This window comes from Bombyx mandarina, chromosome 10, assembly GCF_030267445.1.
Source record: "Bombyx mandarina strain Sakado chromosome 10, ASM3026744v2".
Classification (NCBI taxonomy): domain Eukaryota; kingdom Metazoa; phylum Arthropoda; class Insecta; order Lepidoptera; family Bombycidae; genus Bombyx; species Bombyx mandarina.
The window spans coordinates 7,633,423-7,645,306 of record NC_143217.1 but is presented as its reverse complement, the minus strand read 5'-3'; the positions used below and the strand labels follow the sequence as shown (position 1 = coordinate 7,645,306).

General features: G+C 36.4%; 1 long non-coding RNA gene across 1 annotated transcript; it reads right to left on the bottom strand.

The window, feature by feature from the left end:
* Positions 1 to 8,773: 8,773 nt before the first annotated feature.
* LOC149502193 (uncharacterized) lies at positions 8,774 to 11,856 on the bottom strand. The gene is made up of 2 exons (XR_016323614.1): positions 11,503 to 11,856; positions 8,774 to 9,104 (listed from the first exon to the last, which is right to left on the bottom strand). It is a non-coding gene; the product is annotated as an uncharacterized LOC149502193 (long non-coding RNA).
* Positions 11,857 to 11,884: the final 28 nt, after the last annotated feature.

Below are 11,884 nucleotides of genomic sequence, written 5' to 3'. Positions count from 1 at the left end.
TGTAATTATTCATCGGCAATAGTACTCAGTTATTACTTAGCCGGAATTCGTTTGGATTAATTACACAATAGTATCTGGGCGATCAAGCTTCACTCGTGTTTATCGATTTTTTTCCTACCTAAGCTGATAGCCTTGAGAGGCTATTTCAGCGTAACCTTAACTAGTAGGTGAGCTCACGGGCATAGATTATACACTATATTCGCTCACGGGGCTCAAACCGGAGTGATGCTAACATTGACCCTAGCAAGAGCAGTGCTTCCCAGAATCTACCACCGGATCGGAAACGCGACCCACTGAGAAGATCCGGCGATAAATTCAGTGGGCAGTCAGTTTATCGATACGTATTGATGTTTTACTATTTACATTAAGTTCATGACATCTATCGATAAATCAATTTATGCAAAATATGTAGTAACTGATCATGACGTCAATTTTGTAGCGCCATCTCTTGGTTTTCAGATACAAATATGCTAACATTCAATATCAACATTGTAAGTACCTACGAGATTAACTAGATGGCGTTAAAGTTTTAAAAATGAATATTTTTCTGAAAAATCGTACCTCATCTAACCTCAAAATTGAAAACAACTTAATCAAACACAACATTTATTAGTTAGAGCCATTTCTGAGATTAACGAAATATATGTATATCTACGATACAACAATTGATCGTTTAAAGTTTTAAATATATTAAATCTTCATTAATGAGTTTAGCCTGAAAACAGTGGTCCAGTGGTTACTCACCTTGACTACACTGTGGGGTATATTCCCAATCGGACACGGTTTCTTCATTAAATAGATTTGGTATTCGGGTCTCTACATATTAGTTTATTCTTGTTATCCCACACGGGTAGGTGTCACCACTCTGCCTATTTCTGTCGTGAAGCTGTAATGCGTTTTGGTTTGCAGGGTGGGGCAGTTGTTGTACTGTAAAAACTCATATTTCAAGGTAGGTGGCGGCATTTACGTTGTAGATGACTATGAACCCAGTAACCGCTTAACACTAGGTGGGCCGTGAACTCTTCTAGCTATCTAAGCAATAAAATAAATAAATAAACCTTTTATAATTTGCATTGATTAAAAATAGAAATTATTTTTGAATACCTTTGAAGTATTCACTATATTATTTTTTTAATATTATAATTACTTGAAAATATTATCGTTTTTCTGGTTGCTGACGTCATTAATGGCATAAAGAAAGCGGAGCCGTAGCTAATAAAAAATAATATCAGTTTACCAATTCCTCGAACTGGTTATATAGTTGAAGAAAAAAAGGTCAATATCCCATTACTACTTACGCCTCGTATCTAATACGATATAAATCGGAACGTACATACGTATAAACGAGTATGTATTATTATATATTTTATGTGATCTCGGTTTTTTCTTAGAAACCACTTCTACGACTACTCAATCAAGAATTGCCAGGCCACTCGTAAAATTAGATATGATACTTCTTTAACTTATATTTATTAATAGACACCTATCCGTCAGCCCAAGACGACCCCCGAAGACATAACTTCTCTACGTCTTGTGTGTGTGGCGATATCGACGCTCCGCTCATTTCTGCCGCGATGCATTTCCTTCTGAAGGCCCTCGACCTTCAAATATCAACTTTTCAAGCCACAAACAGTACTTAAAGTATTTAACATGCTTTGTTTTACGAGTTGGTAGTAATTTTTTATTTGAATAAATAGTTATGTTAACGTAACAACAGACTTTGTTTTCTAAAATAAGGTAGTATCATCTCTAAATATGGCCTTCAGCGCTGTAATGTACATAAGATCCTTTCATAACAGGGTCAGGGTACTAAACGTACTAAATAATTCGTAAAGCGCGTGCGCGTGTAAAGGTCAAGGTTAGATTCCCTGGAAGATTTCCTCCGGGGTCGTCGGCCTAGGATCCTTATTTTCAGGAAAGGTTGGTTCGGCGTTTCGGCCTTCACCGTGACATGACCTCAGAGCGGCACGTGTATGGTTTGGCGTGGGCGTTCTCTTTACTGAACATTCGAGCAATCTATAATAGCGTTACAGATACCAAAGAAGATACTCCTGTATCTTGTATTGTAATCTGTATATCTTATTGTAATTTCAACTTTACTAATAACCTTTTTTTTATCTGATTTCATTTTATTCTGTACAATATTTTTTACATGCTGTTTTGTAATTAGGATTTGTATAAAATTGTTACGATTTTAATGAGTAGAGTGAATTGTACTCTTAAGTATAATTTCATCTCAGGTATACAAACTGCATTATTTTTACGGTTCACAACGAATTTAATACATATTTTTGTATGAAAATTTTTCAATGATTAATTAATATTTACGATGTTGGACAAAAGGAACAAACTGTAAAACTTTGCATTCAAAATCTATGTTAAAAATATTAGTTAACTAGAGATGCACAATTGAGAGAGATGCCGATACACAACTGATTACATCGTTCCACAGAACATTTAAAATTGACGCAGCTTAATTAAGAAGTGAAGTTAAAAGTAATAAGGTCTCCAGATATAAAATATATAAAATATTGTAAGCATCATAAATGTCGAACAACTTATAATTTCAAAATAACCCCCCAAAGATATTACAAAAATCTAAACTACATTTATTGATTTATGTTTATAATTAAGTTTCTATATGATGGAATTATAACTGAATAGCAATTATGTTTTTAGTATTCTGAGACGCTCTTGTCATCAAAATTAAAATAAAGCACCTTCATTCACACTGACTATCGTTAAGCGACGCACACATATGTACGTGGCTCATTTGCGAGCGTGATTGAACTTTGGGTATAGTAACCGGCAAACTTCTTGAGCAAATGACCTTGACTGCGCAGAACCGAATTTTAGATCACTTTGGTGGTGAGGGTGAGGCGCGACGGCAGGGGAAATCGTATCGAGCGCGTTATTGGTAGATCAGTCGAACCTTGCGTCCCGCACCGCGCCTTCGTTCCGCTTGCTCCCTAATGTACGCTTGCGTACAGTGAATAGTCTATCGTTATTAATCGTTAAGTTATTTGTTATAATTGCTTGTTGACTTTGTTGCCATTGCTATTTGTTGAGTGTTTGTTGATTTTTTATAAAAATACACTATGCTGCGACAAACTGGTGTAGTATTCAAAAGAAAGGGTAGAAAAATTGTGTACGACGTATATTGCTTCATTATAAAACAGGGGAAGAATGATATGGAAAAAGTAAAACAGACTTCGGAAGCAACAAAAACATCAGTGAGTACTGTTAGGTGCATTATTAACGAAGCTAAAGGCTCTGGCTTGCTCGCCGTGTTTCGGACTCCGGGTAAGAAAAGATCAGGGAAGAAGAAAGTTACCGGAATGGATAGTTTCGTTCAATCTGTAATAAAAAGATGTAATCATAATAACTACATAAAAAGCAGCGAAACTCCGTACCGTAGAAAGGCTTCGAAAAATTTAAAGAAGATATAAATTTTAATGGCTCGGAATGAAGTTTACGACGAATTATGAAAGAGCTAGGCTTCAGATGGAAAAAATACCAGAAAATAATCGGAAGCTGGTAATTGAAAAAAGTAATATTCGATTACTACGAATCGAATATCTTCAAAAAATAATTAATTATAGACAAAAAAGAAGACCGAACCGACCGAGATGTAAACTACACCGATGAGCCCTATGTCGACTCATCACGATGATAGCGACTCGGGTGATCAAAACAGTGATGATGATGATGGTCAAGATTATGATAACGAAAAAAAATTTACAAATACCAGCTTCGCTTCAACTGAACCAAGACCTGGCAACAGCTATAGTTTTGACTTAATAGAAGGAATATCTATTTTACCCCAAGATTAAATTATTACAATTATTAACTTATATTTTTTGTTGATGTTCTAATAAATATATAAATAAAAAATATGTTGATTTTAATAATTTAATTGCATTATGACGCAGAGTAAATAATGTTTTTGCACGTGAGTGTACCATGCGCGAACTTACCCCCACTACGTCAACAAATGCTCAAGAAGTTTGCCGGCTATTATATTTAATTTAACTAAAGCCGGGTTGATTTGTTACGGTGACGTCATGATTTTCTCCCGTTGTTTTTACCGATACGTATGCCTTCCTTTGCGATCACTTTGATTTGATTCACTTGATCCCACGGGGGATAAAAAAATCCTAATTTTTTATAGGATGGAAGGATAACTGGTATTCTGAAGGCCGTTTCAGCTATGCCAGGACCGGTAGGCGAGTTTAGACGTAGCCACGAGCGCTCGTATTTGTCAACAGCTATCTCAATGGCTCCGAAGGACGCCTCACAGCTCAAGGGCAGCTGCGTCGTATTTTCTTCCGATTATAGGTATATTCACCTATATTTCTTTACTTTCAAGCGAATACTTATAAATTTACAATTTTACTTTAATTTTTGTTTTGTTTTGTTGTATCTACACGTTTAACTTCATACCTGTATTTTGGGCGAGAAATCAACAATTGTTAATAAATAATGTGTCGAAATCTATTGGTTAGCTATTTTCTGTTATCGTTCCTGATTACAGAACAATTTATAAAAAAAAAAACTGTTAATATAACACACGTTAATTATTTTAAGTCAGAGAAACATATTGAATACCTATATTGTATGTTATTACATTGTAAATACCGACATGAACATTCTAAGCACATAGTTGAATCATCATGTTAAGAAATGAAAACAAATTATTTTCACGTAATGCGAGACCAGGGCGCGAGGTTACTGACTCTAATTCCACAACTCGACGAAGAAGTTGTGTTGGTGATTGACTTCGATTTTTTTTTATGATGAGAACGCATATCTGATAAACTAAGCTTTACTAGTGGTTGGGCGTGTAGTAATCTCTCACGGGTAGATACTAGAATCCTGTCAATTGTTGCCCGAAGGCAATCATGCCCGCCGGTTTTAATTATGGAATTCACGTTGTCTTGAGGCTCCGGTTGTCGCTTCATGTGTCAGCTGGGCCGTGAGCTTGTTCAGCAATCAATTGAGTAAATAGCAGGCAATTTTTTATTTTTTTTATTTTTTTATTACTTAGATGAGTGGACGAGCTCACAGCCCACCTGGTGTTAAGTGGTTACTGGAGCCCATAGACATCTACAACGTAAATGCGCTACCCACCTTGAGATGTAAGTTCTAAGGTCTCAATTATAGTTACAACGGCTGCCCCACCCTTCAAACCGAAACGCATTACTGCTTTACGGCAGAAATAGGCAGGGTGGTGGTACCTACCCGTGCGGACTCACAAGAGGTCCTACCACCAGTAATTACGCAAATTATAATTTTGCGGGTTTCATTTTTATTACACGATGTTATTCCTTCACCTTGGAAATCAATCGTGAACATTTGTTGAGTACGTATTTCATTAGAAAAATTGGTACCCGCCTGCGGGATTCGAACACCGGTGCATCGCTCAACACGAATGCACCGGACGTCTTATCCGTTAGGCCACGACGACTAGTTCAAGAGTATCCGTTGTCTGATTACTGTAGTTGTTGCTAGTTTATAACATTTATATACGATCTATTAACGGTGCTTTTAGGCACCACAAGCACCGGTCAAGGGCTCGACGAGCGAATTAACCCATAGACACAGCCCACTGAGTTCCTCGCGGGATCTTCTCAGTGGGTTGCGTTTCCGATCCGGTGGTAGATTCTAAAAAGCACTGGTCTTGCTAGGGTCAGTGCTAGCAACACTCCGGTTTGAGCCCCGTGAGCTCACCTACACACGTTATGGTGAAGCTGAAATAGCCTCTCAAGGCTATCAGCAGAGATAGGAAAAAAAATATTATATATTTTATCGGTTTGCTATCGGTGCTGTTTTCCTCTTCTCTTCTCTTCTGTTTTCACCTTCTCATCGTTAATGAATAAAAGCGGATGAAGAGCTCAATTTGAATCGTCAAGTCGAATCAAACAGCGCCTTAAAGGGAAATGTTTTCGGAGGAAGGCAGCGTGGGTGTAGAAGCGGGCGCGGCGGGCGTCCGCGGTCACGGTCGAGGACGCGGCCTTGACACGAGCCGCGCAGCCTCTGCTGATCTACTACACGAAATGCCTGCTCACGACAATAACACGAGCTTATTTCGTAAAATGAAAAAAAGCTTTTGAACACTACCAATTTATTAAAAAGTAAATAATAGTTTAAAAAACCTAACAAAATACGCTTTTATAGAAAATCCAGGGTGCTTTTCAGGATATTATCAAAATAACGCTTCTACTCATATCTGTTCATAAAATATTTATAACTACTGATACCATGCACTCCACACTTTTTTTACAATATAATCATTTTTCTTTCACTTTTTTTTGTGTTTTTATCATATTCGCACAATTTCAAATTGATATTTCGACATTGGTTTCTAATTTGGATCAACCTGCCTATTTTGCCGTGAAAGAGTCATGTACTCTAGTTTGAAGGATGGAACTGTCATTATACAATGCAATTAAGAGCGTATTTTGTGTATTTTACACTAGTTCTGTTGTTAGCTTGTGTACCTAAATACTTATGTACCTAAATACCAGTTAACTACATACATTCTGTACATAGTTCTCTAAAAGCTTCAGTACGTGGTATTTAAAACATATATTATATAATTCATCAAATGAAAAGCCTTGAAAGTTCCTATTTTATAAAAGATAATACAAAGTATCCCTCTTTAGATAGATGAGGGTATTTGGAGATCATTAACGTTTCCAAAGTTTCAAGGGAATTCAATATTGTCGATAGAAATAGTTAAGGTTCTCCGATTTGGTATTCTTGGTTGGCGGGCTCTTGAAAATATTTGGTGAACCTAGTTAGTGAAAGTTCATTTTATTGTTTGATTTCGGTACTGTTTCGTTAATATAATAATCGTAAAGATGTTGGCGTTGCTATGAAATAATAACAAAATATTTAAAGGTACTTTTATGGCTTAATATCGCGTTTTCTACTGGTATTACATTAGTTCTGATAAAAAATTGAAACGTAATTTGGAGCAACATTTAAATGTCGACGAATAGGACCTTATATTAGTCGGCCGTGACCATGAAAACTAAATAATTCGAAACGCCTGAACTAATATAATATAATGACAATAGAAAACGCGAGATTAAACCGTAAAAGTATTTTTAATTATGTCTGCGACTCGCGAATACCGGAGAAAATTCTGTAAATAAGTAAATTTCATCTACTTAAAGGTTAATATGAACGTTTTCTTGACAATAAAAAAAAACTCACCCACGGTCTCAAAAAATGGACGACTTTACTGATGCTCAAATATTATTCTGTGAGGCCCAAACGGGTAGGTGACGATCACAAACGCATTTTTTATTTCATGATCGTCTTCATGATTTTTTTGTTTGCTGGTCTCACGGCCGCGCGGCTATGAAAATGTAACCGGAGCTCTTAAACATAACGACGTGACACCCACCAACTACCTTGAGGTTGACGTCTGAAAAATGTTATTCGTACGTCCGTGGAGCGTTAATGGCCTAATGGTAAGACGTACGACGACGAAGAAGACGACTTTATTGGTGATAGGACTTCTTATGAGTCCGCGCGGGTAGGTACCACAACCCTGTCTCTTTTTGCCGTGAAGCAGTAATGCGTTTCGGATTGAAGGGTGAGTCAGCCGTTGTAACTATACTTGATACCTTAGGACTTAAATCTCAAGGTGGGTGGCGCATTTACGTTGTAGATCTCTATGGGCTCGAGTAACCACTTAAAACCAGGTGGGCTGTGAGCTCGTCCACCCATCTAAGCAATAAAAAGAACGCATTGTGGTTGACGCAACAATTTCTCTAATTAGCTAAGTGTACGACTCGATACATATTAACTTCGGTATTAAATCAAAATTGTATTGTTATATATAGTCGGAAGGTATACTATGAACTGGCACGATTAGTGTTTGTAGAGCACATTTATGACAATAAGAAATCTGGATGTACATAATAATATGTCGGTTGTCCTCCTTAACACAATACAACAATACATTCATACGCTACTTGTAATGCTATCATCAGCATCTATTATTATCAGTTGACCCTATTTCCTATTTGTTAAATTATATTTCGAAGAGTAAAATCTCTACAGTGACTGACGTTTTCGAAGATTTTTTTGTCACATATATTTTCTACATTAAGCTTTGTGTTAAGTTCTGAAAATGTAACGATCTGAGACCAGTTCGGTTTTAGCTTCGCACTAGATGAAGTCTAATTACAGAAAATTTGCTATCGACTTTAAAATTATTAACTTAACCTATTGTTAGTGAAAATTTTCAGACTCAGTGTAAGACTAGTTCCTGTCCTGTATTGTAGATTTTGGCACACACGAGATTAAAATATAAACCTCTAGACTTCAAATGGGAAAAATGTTGGAGAAAGATATTCACTGTGATCTATCGATAATCGAATCTGGAACCCGTATTTATTCATTAAAGGATACTTACTAATGACTGTACTATATTACTCTAACTAATATATTAAATTAATATGTTGAATTGAATAGTTTTTTTTGCACAAGTATCAAGTGATGAATACAAAGCTCAAATCTTATGTCAGGTTCCGACTTTTTAGAAAATTAGTTGGTATAATTAAATGCAGCGTCATAAAAATCTGGAAACTGGAATTGAACAACTTCAATTATCACTTTTAATACATATGTAAAATTTTCTACTTTTTAAAAGTCCAAGGGAGCATAAAGGAAAAAACGAATTAGATTGGATATAGTTCACACTAACATAAGCTGTTAAAGTAATAATTAATTATAAGTCGTGTTAAACACGGAAAGTACTGCTCGCTTCGTCGAATTATTGTCTCAAGTATGGCTGTGTAATCGCTCTTATTATCTCAACGAATTGTCGTGAGACTGATTGGATTGGTAATGGCAACGTTGCAAAAACCGTGCTGCGTGGCTCGCCGGATACGGGTTCCCGATGGAGCGCGCGGTGTGCAGAGCGGGGCGCGGGGCCCGGGAATGCATCGGGACGTTGACTGTCTGGGTCCTGCGTTATCTGCAGTTGCCCTTTCGTACGATGCACTATAACCCTCCTTACACCCTAACTAGTGGAGAGCATCAGACTGCTGCAGCCCCCACAGCAACGTTCTAGAACAGCTATTGACCTGAAAGAAGACGGTAAACATGTTTCGGCGGGGTTAATGTACTCAGTTTAATTTTATTCAAGTCCTGGAAACAGTGTTTGGAAAAACACTATTATCTGATCTGTATTTTCCGTACATGTGATTTGAAAATTTTTATTTTAGTGCATTTCAAATAAAATGAGATTAGTAAGTTTAATACTTAGGTTTTGTTTTTTCGTGAATAGAGAGTTTTGTCTATTGCCTTATTTATCTACTCGCCTCTTTTTTTTTTATCGCCCTTGTAGGCAGACAAGCATACAGCCCACCTGAGGGTGAGTGGTTACCATCGCCCATGGACTTCAACAATGCCAGGGGCAGAGACAAGCCGTTGCCAACCGTAAAAGGGAATTTTGGGGAATAATGATTCGCTTGAAAACTGTGTTATAAAACATTAAAGAATATGTCGACGGTTAACACCTTAGTCGTACGTGAGCACTAAAGCCGTAAATTATTGAAAAGGTTTATTCATATTCAACGATTAAATTATGTAATGATAATAATAAAAACAAGATTTAACCGCAAAAGTAGTTTAATTGTATTTATTTGGAGTTCAATAATGTGGAGCGTTGTTACTGCAATGAGCGTGCGATAACGACCGCTCCGTGTCTTGCAAACCTTGAACCTGCAATGTGGGCCTTCACAATGTCTCGTTCATTGTTTATTGAGCATTGTTTTATTTACAATTGGATAGGCGTATTCAATCCTCGTTGGGAAACAAGAGCAAATTACTTATATATGTCCCTCTAATTTATGAATATTTTTAAAGACCAGTAACAAGCTTCCAGTGTTCGTTATAGGTAATTTGATGATCAAGCGACAGACAGAAGCGTGATTTATTGCGATGGTGATACGTGGGAGGGGGGCCGGTGATTTTCTCCGGGTCAAAAAAGTGTGGTAGACTATATCGCAAATTACCTGATTTTAAGTTATAATTGGCGGCATACACATTGACAAAGCAAAGCGTATGTCGCCAATTTAATTTGAGGCACGAGGTCAGCTACAGAAAAATAATCGTTCGTGTAATATAAAACTGAGTACTGTATGTAACAATAAAACAATTAAAATAGAAAAGTAAATTTTCTATTAGCGAAGGGATCGTCAGGGCTCTCGAAACTTTCGTAAGCGGATAACATTTTTATCCACGTTTACTTTGATTTCTGGTAAAGAAAGGGATTAGGGAGGGCTGGTGTTTGGGCCTTGTGACCTTGGCGAGCCTGTCCTCGGGCGGTGTCATCGACAGCGGGGACCTGGCGCGTGCTGAACACCCCACTCCTCACCCGTTCATCCCTACGCCCGTCGACCCAGACCAATACCAGAAATTTAATAAACTAGTTCATTGCTCTCATGATTTTTAATAAAAATTGTATTTTATTTAATATCTTAGTCGATTAAAAAATATTATATGAACTTTCTTTTGTTTTAAGTAAAACTTCGGCTATAATAAATACTTCTGACATTTATACATGCGTGTTATATTGTATTTTAATCTTTGACGGGTAGGTACAATTATTCTGTATATTTTTGCCGCTAAATAGTCATGCTATACTGTTTGAAGAATATAACAGTCATTATATAACACAAGTGAGTCTTCGATCTCTTGTCTCAAAGGGGGTGGTGGCAATCACGTTGTGCGATCTATGGACTTGATTAACCACTAAAACCCTAGATGGAGCGTTTACTCGTTTACCCATCTCCAGAAATTATTTTAGACAATAAAACACGATAAAGACAAATTTGCTAAATTAATGGCAAATCATCAGTACTGAAAAGACGTCGCATGAAGAAATAGACAAAAGTATCCAATTTTAATATATTGTTCATCTATGTAATTGACGCAGCATATATACATATATGTAGAATCTTTTAAGGGAATTTTAATAGTATCTTTAATAATTGAAAAGCGGGTGTATTTATGTTAATATTAAGTAGAACATTTTAAAAAAATTAAGAAATTTCACGTGAAATCATTAATATTTATGGATCTGAACCAAACAGAAAGGGTGCAGCGCCAAGGCTTGGGTTCAATGACTTGGACCTAAAAGCTGACATTCAGATACCCTCAATGGTCGTTGATGCACTGTTCAAGGTTTGTTCGAATTGCAGACGAAGCAGGTTCATTGAATTTCGTGAATGCTTAGCAACGTGTACAGCGGGGCGTTTTCGACCGTGCACCAGAATTATTTTATTAAATTTCATTGTAATCTACCTTTGAAACATATTTTTAAAATATATTTTTTTTAATTGCCTACTTATTTCTTTCCGGTTTTACTTAGTGATTATATTTAATCTATTAATCTTCGTTCGGTGAAACAATTTCCCTAGAAAAATAATATTAAAAATAAACTTAAATGTAATACTTATTAATTTAATAATAACTTACTTGTTGAATCTCCGAATTCTCTTTCTGTACCGCCTGAGGAAAAACCTCTGGACCCTGAGACGAACCGTCGAAACAAACTCTTGGGTTTTTCTTTTACGATAAATATTCTTATGATGCTTCATTTTGTTTGCATATTATTTTTAAATGTCAAAAAACTATTTTCTTCAGTAAAGTACTAGGACAGCTACTTCAAGCTGAGAATATTTTAACGTTAATTATTTTTTTAAAGGTGAACGTCGGTATCAGTGATACCATAACGCGCTAGTTACAGTCATGGTTTAGAAATAGCTCGTTTGGCGTTGTATGATAATTTTTTTAACAAATATTATATTTTTGGTGGTGATATTCGTACCTAAATCGTTGCCATTAATCTTAAACTGTT